Genomic DNA, 7,829 nt, shown 5'->3' on the forward strand with positions numbered 1-7,829 from the left:
CTGTTGGGGGCAGCTGGGTGACTCCGTCAGTTAAGTGTCCAACTCTTGGTTTCGCCTCAGGTCATGATCTCATGGTTTGTGAGTTCGAGCCCCACATCAGGCCTCGTGCTGACAGTGCAGAGCCTGCTTGGGATTGTCTCTCTGCCCCTCCCCCTCTCATTCTCTCTCTCTCTCTCTCTCTCTCTCTCTCTCTCTCTCTCAAAAATAAACAAATAAATAAATAAGTAAATAAACTTAAAAAAAAAAAAAGAAAGAGCTACACACCAGTGACCTAGGCCATGACCTTCTCTCCCCTGGCCTAGCGAGTCTGCTTCCGCCCGCCGCCTCTGTTCCAGTCTGTGTCCCGTGCCGCAGGCGGCAAATGCACATCTGCCTGCATTGCTTCCCTGGGCCCCGCAAACATCTTTCGCTTCATCTCCTCTCCCCCACGCCTCCCCCCTCCCCCGAGAACCATACACAGGGAGAGAGACCCTTTGCTCCAGCCCACTTTTCACGCAGTGACGTTTTCCACTTCCTTTTCTCTTTGTGCGGGTTTCTCAGCTCCCCAGTCTCCCTTCTTGTCCAAAGGCCTGAGCTCTAGTGTCCACTCCTGGGCCAGTCTTCCCTGAGCTGCAGTCCGAGTTAGGTACTTCGGCTTGGCTCCTGCAAGCACCTGGCGCTCACTGTGGGGCACCATGCACCCCCTTGCTAGGTAATGCATTCTGGCTCCTTGTACCTCTATAGACTGAGCTCCTGGAGGGCAGGGATGGGGTGTGATTCGTTCTCCAGCCCGTGGGACAGGACCTGTTCCATAGAAGGTTCTCAGTGAACATCGATCTTACCCAGGAGTGCTGCCAAATGGTGAGAGGCACCACTGTCACCCCAAGGAGAAACCTTGCCACGCAAGCTGTCACCCATCCCGTGCATCCGTGGGTTCTCCCGCGTGGAGCCATGCGCCTTCGTTTGCCCAGGTGCCTTGAGCTGCAGCCTGGGGGCCTCCATGCTGAGCCTTCCCTGGACCCCTGGGTGGAGGGTGGGCAAGGCGTCCGGCTACGTTTCTGGATCCTTGGGAGCTGTTCAGTCCCCACCAGGGTCGTCCCCCCCGCCCCGTTCCCTGGGGGCACACGGGTTGGTGTTGGCACAGCCAAAGCCCCGCCTGCCCGTGGAGTATGTCCCCTATCCCTCGGGGGGGGGGGCGTAGGGAGCGGCTAGGGGTGGTTACAGCGTGATCCCCCAGTGAATTTTCCCCTTGTCCTGGTTTGCCAAGGCCGGTGGAGAGACGGAGCTACAGACGTCAGTCTGACAAACGCAATGGCTTATTCAAAGGATGTGTGGTTTGCTGACCTTGGCAACAGGCGAGGCCGGCCTCGTCCAAAGTCAAGGACTCCCTGTTACTGCCTGTACCCACCCCTCTCCCGGTCAGCATTCGCCCGGCATCCAGAGTGCACATCTGGGGTGTCTGAGTTGCCTGGCAAGGAGGTTTAAGTGTCTGCCAGGGGCGCGGTAGGGAAGGCTGCTCCTGTTGCTAATGGATGACCCGAAGGGCTCTGCCGCCCACAGCTGACTTCCTAACGTCAGTGCGGCACCTCTGGGAGTCTCCCAGCAAGGCGGGTCTGGGCAGGGAGGTTCAACGCTTCCTCAGCAAAGCTCTGACAGGTGACGGGGCCGGTGGCACGGGCTGCATAGGTGTTCTCCTTTCCAGCGAGGCCTCGAAAACCTTACCTCTGCTCCAGCTACCAGTGCTCCCTGGTCTCTCCTGCCTCCTCCTCCCCCTCCCCATTCAGGGGGGCCACCGGGGTGCCGCCTGCTCTGGCTGGCCCTTCAGCCATTCGTTTCCTACTTTCCAGGAGTCCCAAGTCCCTTTACTAGTCAATCTGTAGAAGACAACTCGGCTCTCCGGTCTCCTGCCTGCTGGGAATGGGGGGGCCTTCCTGTGCCCCTCCAGGATACACCCCTGGAGTTCGAGAATGTGGGAGCTGACAGGATACTCAGGCAGGAGCTCCTAGATTTTCCTGCGTATTAGGATCACCTGGGGAGCTTTCACAAAAAATCCCTATGCCCAGGCCTCGCCCCAGCTCATGATTCAAAGCAAACTTTTTTTGGTTTTGTTTTTACTCGAAGCTTCCAGGTTGTGAGTCATCTCTTTGACCTGACCCTCTACACCAGTGCCTTTTAAAAATAGAAATATTCAAGGCCTACCAGCAAGTAGGAAGACTAATACCTAAATCCAGCTCAAGGAGAAGAACATTACCAATGCCGTGGAAACCCACCCTTACACCGGAAATTTGGAGATTGTTCCTCAGAGCTTCAGGGAGTCTGGAGAAGGTCCTTAGGAGCCACCTCGGGGGGAGGGATGGGTGGGAGCAGAGTGGGTGAGGCTCTGATCTTTCCCCTTGCTTCCCCCGGAACAATTCTAGTTTTATTGTTTTGTACATTGAGGTCCTGTAAGTAATTTCATTGGGAAAGACATTTAAAAATCACTTATTTCCACGCTCACTAGTCCTGTCTCCACTCTCCCCTGGATAGGGGTTGTTCTGTAATAGCGATAGGTGCGCTTGGCCAGGTCCTACCTCTCTGAACTCCAAGGTGGCTGTGAAAACCACCAGTGGGGGAAAAAATGGCTTTATCAAGTCCTGTCCGATGTCAGGGGGCTCTGTTTCCAGACAGTGCAGTTACTCTGCATGTTCTCAGCGCACAGACATTACTTGGGGTTTTGACTACACTCACCCACTGTGCCTTAATGTGCCCCATGTAGTTGGGGTCTCTGGGGTGTGGAGGAGACATGATACCTCAGTTTTAAAGAATGTGTCTGTGTTTCATTGACTCTAAGACCTCTCCCCACACCTTGTCTTTTTTTTTTCACACGTTAATGCCTCTAAATTTGGGATGCATATGGGGTGCCTGGGTGGCTCAGTTAAGTGTCTGGCTCTTGACTTCGGCTCAGGTCTGATCTCACGGTTCATGAGTTTGAGCCCCGCATCAGGCTCTAGGCTGACAGCTCGGAACCTGCTTGGGATTCTCTCTCTCTCTCCTCTCTCTCTCTCCCCCTCCCCAACTTGCTCTCCATTTCTCTCTCTCTCTCTCTCCCAACAAATAAAAATAAACTTAAAAAAATAAATTTGGGATGCATCTTACAATCAGTGGCCTGACATTTTAATCAGCAGCTTAGTTGTCTTTTCCAGGGGCACGTAAAATCTGTGGCCATCTTGCATCTGAGGTGTCTTAGAGTTGCCGGGATGCCGTAATTGTTCCTTGCCCCATGAGAGTCCCCATCCTGGGAGAGAAAACCCCTTTGGAAAAACTTACAAACAAACTTGTCACCTATAGTCTTGTTCCAACCCTCCATCCTCTTTTTCTTTCCTGCCAGCATCCACACAAGCTCTCTGCTTCCTGACCAGAGGGGGGCTCACTTTGCTGGGCTACCTCTTGGGGCAGGGAAGGAGGCTGGGTGCACCTGTATAAGGAGCACACCATGCCCACCAACAGGGAATGAGGGAGGGAGGGAAGGAGGAGGCCAGAAAGAGAGCTGGGGGAAGAGCCAGACAAGCCAGGCCAGCCATCCCCGACAGCTCTGGTTTCTTTATTTCCCACCCACGGCCTGGCCAGACAGCTCAGGCTGCTTCCCTGGGGATTTCCCAGGGCTAGTCATTGCCAGAGGTGAGCGAGGAGGGCTGTAGGGGGAAGGGGCCCAGCCTTGCCCTGGGTTGACGTGAGCAGCTGCCTGGCCCACACAGAGGAAGACCGTGATTTCCTCACCTCCTCCTACAAGGCAGAAGCGTTGGGCAGTGGGCCTCTCAAGGAGAGGCAACACCTCGGCCTAGGGTAGTGTATACTGTGGGCATTGACCGCACTCGGAGATTGCCACCAACCATCCCTCAGTGCTGGCAGCCGCTCTAATGAAGCTTGGCCCTTGTAGCCTTGAGGCCAAGCTCTTCCAGAAGGGGAAGGAGTGTCTGCAGGGAGGTCCAGGGATACTTGAGCACAGGAAGAGGTTTTTGGGACGTCCCCTGCCCCCTCCCCGCCCCCCTCCCAAGAGCTTAGGAAGACACGATCAGCCTGGATTACAGCTGCCCTCATGTAACTGGGTTAAAGTGTTGGCCTACTTAGGCCCCTCCTGCGGTGGCCTCCTTCAAAGCTGATGAGGCCGATTAGGAGGCTATTTCTGAGCCCTAGTTGTGTACCCAGAAGCCTGGGGGCCGTCCTCCTGTGACAAGAAAGACAATAACTAAGGCTAGACGGCCAAGGGCAGGCTCGGCCCTGCCTGTGGGAGAGCAGTTCTGTCAGACCTCGTGTGTCCTTGTAAAACAAAGAGTCAAATAATGTCAAGTCTAAGCGCCTGAGGTTTGAACTTCAAACCAACCAGTTTTCAGCCAAAGACCTTGTCCTATGTCTTTGCCGTCTCCAGTCCTAGAGAGAGATGACAGGCAAGAGGAAGCCTGCCTCCATCGATGATCAATGATAGCCACCTTCCTCCATTCAGTAGGTGCTGTGCATTTGAGGGCTATTTTTGTTGACCTTCTCTGAGCCTCAGTTTACTCATCTGTAAAATGGAAAGAACATCAGTACCTGCTTCCTGGAGCCGGTGTGAAGAGTGACTAGATAAGGCACGTAAAGGCACTTGGCACAGTGCCTGGCCCCTTAAGCCCTGCTTCCATCAATGCCAGACGCCATCACTGCTATCGTTACCACCGCTACTGCCACCACCATTGCCACCCTCATACTCATCCTCATCGAGACGTCAGAGTGAACGCTAGAGAGCTCAGTCTCTGGAGCCTGACAAGCTTGGTCTGAATCGTGGCTCTGCCATTTTGTAGCCTAGGTGGCCTTAGATAATTGGTAACTTCTTTGAACTAGATTCTTATTCTGTAAAATGGGAGATTTATAAGGCTGTTGAAAAGTGGATGCCATGGTTCTTACCACACAGTAAGCACTCGATCAATGCTGGCTCTTTTAATTACTTAAGGAATGATCGTGATCAGTGGTATCAGGGGTTGGGGTAGGGAGGGATGAGTAGGTGAAGCACAGAGGACTTTTAGGGCAGTGAAACTGTTCTGTATGCTACTGTAATGGTAGATGCATGTCGTTATACATTTATCCAAACCCACAGAATGTACAGCATCACCAGTGAAGCCTAATGTAAATGCTAGACTTTGGGTGATAACGATGTGCCGATGTAGGTTCATCATTTGTAACAAATGTGCCACTCACGTGTGGGGATATTCATGGTGAGGAGGAGGCTGTGTGTGGAGGGCGGGGTGGCAGGCAGTGAGTATATGGGAACTTGCTGTACTTTCTGCTCAATTTTGCTGTGAACCTAAAAGTGCTCTAAAATTACAGTCTATTTGAAAGAAACGGGAAAGAAAAAGGTGATCGAACTAGATTGTTATAAATCTGGGATGTTAACCATAATCCCCATGGTAACCACTAAGAAGATAAATAAAAGATACAGAAAAGGAAGAGGGAATCAAAATGATTCACAAGGGGGAAAAATCCATCAGACACAAAACAAGGCATAGGAACTGAGGAACAAAAAAAAGATATGACGTACAGAAAACAAATAGCACAATAGCAGAAAAAAAATCCTAAATAATTAGTGACTATCACTAATCACTAAATGTAAATGGGTTAAACTTGCCAATTAAAAGAAATATGTTGGCAAAATGGATGTGAAAAAGACATGACCCCACTTATATGCTGCTTACAAAATACTCAGATTAGACCCGAAGACACAAATAGGTTGGAAGTGAAGGAATGAAAAAGATACTCAGTAGAAGTAATGGTTACCAAAAGAGAGCCGGGGTGGCTGCATACCAGGCCAAATCAATTTTAAGTGAAAAACTGTTACAAGAGGCCAAGAAGGGCATTTTTATTGATAAAAGGCTTGATTCTTTGAGAGGATACAATTCTGAACACACAAAACACCAAACAGATTTAAAAGATCACAAGGAAACACTGACAGAATCAAAGGGAGAAACACTTCTATAGTAATAGGTGGAGACATCTATATCCCACTTTAAATAATGGATAGGACCCTTAGACGATAATAGGTCAATACGGAATGGAAGACTTGAAGACCACTATAAACCAACTAGACCAGAAGACATACACAGAACACTCTACCCAGTAAGAGCACCGCACACATTCCTCTCAAGTGTACATGTACCATTCTCCAGGATGCACCATATGTTAGGTTATAAAACAATCCTCAATACGTTTTAAAAAGATTGAAATCATACAAAGCATCTTCTGTGATCAAATGGAATGAAGCTAGAAATCAGTAACAGAAGGAAAACTGAAGAATTGCAAATATGTGGAAATTAGACAACGCACTCTTAACCAATGGGTTAAAGAAGAAGTCACTAGGGAAATTAGAAAATGCTCTGAGATAAATGAAAATGAAAATACAATATACCAGAATGTACAGGATAAAGTGAAGGCAGTGCTCAGATTTGAATTTATAGCTAGGAACACTTTCATTAAAAAGGAAGCTCTGAAATCAACACCCTAACTTTACATCTTGAGGAAGTAGAAAAAGAAGGGCAGAATTAAATGAGAAAGAGAATAGAAAAATATAGAATCGGTGAAACCGATAATTGGTTCTTTAAAAAGATAGACAAAATTGACAAAACTTTAACCAGACTCATTAAGAAGAAAAAGACAAATAAAAATTGGAAATGAAAGCAAGGGTGTTACCACCAATTTTACAAAAATTATAAGGCTCATCAGAGAACACTATAAGCGGTTGTATACCAATAAATTAGTCTTCAGGAAATGGACAAGTTCCTAGAAACATACAAATTACCAAAACTGACTCAAGAAGAAATACACATCCGAATAGACCTATCAGTAAAGAGAGTGAATCAGAATCAAAAACCTCCCAACTAGGAAAAAGCCCAGGCTTCATTGATGAATTCTACCAAACATTTAAAGATTTGACAATAATCCTATTCAAACTCTTCCAAAAAAAAAAAAAAACCAGAAGAGGAAGGGACACTTCTAACACATTCTATAAGTCCAGCCTTACCCAGATACAAAGGCCAGATAAAGATACCATAAGAAAAGAAAACCACAGACCAGTATCCCTTAGGAATAAAGACACCAAAGTCCTCAACAAAATATCTGCAAACCAAATCCCACAGTACATTAAAAGGATCATACCACAGCCCCACGTGGGATTTATCCCAGAAATGCAAGGGTGGTTCAATATAAAATCAACCAAGGCAGCTCACCACATTAATAACAGAACAAAGGGGGGAAATGGTCATTTCAATAGACACAGAAAAAAGCATTTGACAAAAGTCAACACTCTTTCATGAAAAAAAAACATTTAACAAACTAGGTTTGGAAGGCAAGTTCCACAATGTGATAAAGGGCATTTAACGAGAAACCCGCAGCTAATATCATAGTTGGTGGTGAAAGACTGAAAGTTTTCCCCTTGAGGTGAGAAACAAGACTGTAATGCCAGCTCTCACCTCTGCTATTCAACATTGGAAGTGCTAGCCAGAGCAATTAGGCAGGAGAAAGAAACAAAAGACACCCAGAATGGAAATGGAAAAAAAAGTGAAAGTTTATTTGCAGGGTGATAGGATTCTTTCTATATAAAATCCCATAGAATGCACACACACACACACACACACACACACATACACACACTACTAGTGTATAAGGAAGGAAGGAAAAAAAGAAAGTTCATTGCAAGATATAAGATCAATGCACGGGGGCACCTGGGTGACTCAGTTGCTTAAGCGTCTGACTCTTGATTTCTCAGGTCATGATCTCACGGTTCTTGAAATCAAGCCATGCATTGGGCTCTGTACTGACGGCAAGGAGCCTGCTTGGGATTTTGTCTC

The 7,829-nt window shown here is 48.1% G+C and overlaps 1 long non-coding RNA gene across 1 annotated transcript; it reads right to left on the bottom strand.

Moving 5' to 3' along the window:
- Nucleotides 1-3,115: 3,115 nt before the first annotated feature.
- LOC131501901 (uncharacterized) lies at nt 3,116-4,010 on the bottom strand. The gene is made up of 2 exons (XR_009256920.1): nt 3,736-4,010; nt 3,116-3,253 (listed from the first exon to the last, which is right to left on the bottom strand). It is a non-coding gene; the product is annotated as an uncharacterized LOC131501901 (long non-coding RNA).
- Nucleotides 4,011-7,829: the final 3,819 nt, after the last annotated feature.

Source organism: Neofelis nebulosa, chromosome X (assembly GCF_028018385.1).
Source record: "Neofelis nebulosa isolate mNeoNeb1 chromosome X, mNeoNeb1.pri, whole genome shotgun sequence".
NCBI classification, from domain to species: Eukaryota; Metazoa; Chordata; class Mammalia; order Carnivora; family Felidae; genus Neofelis; species Neofelis nebulosa.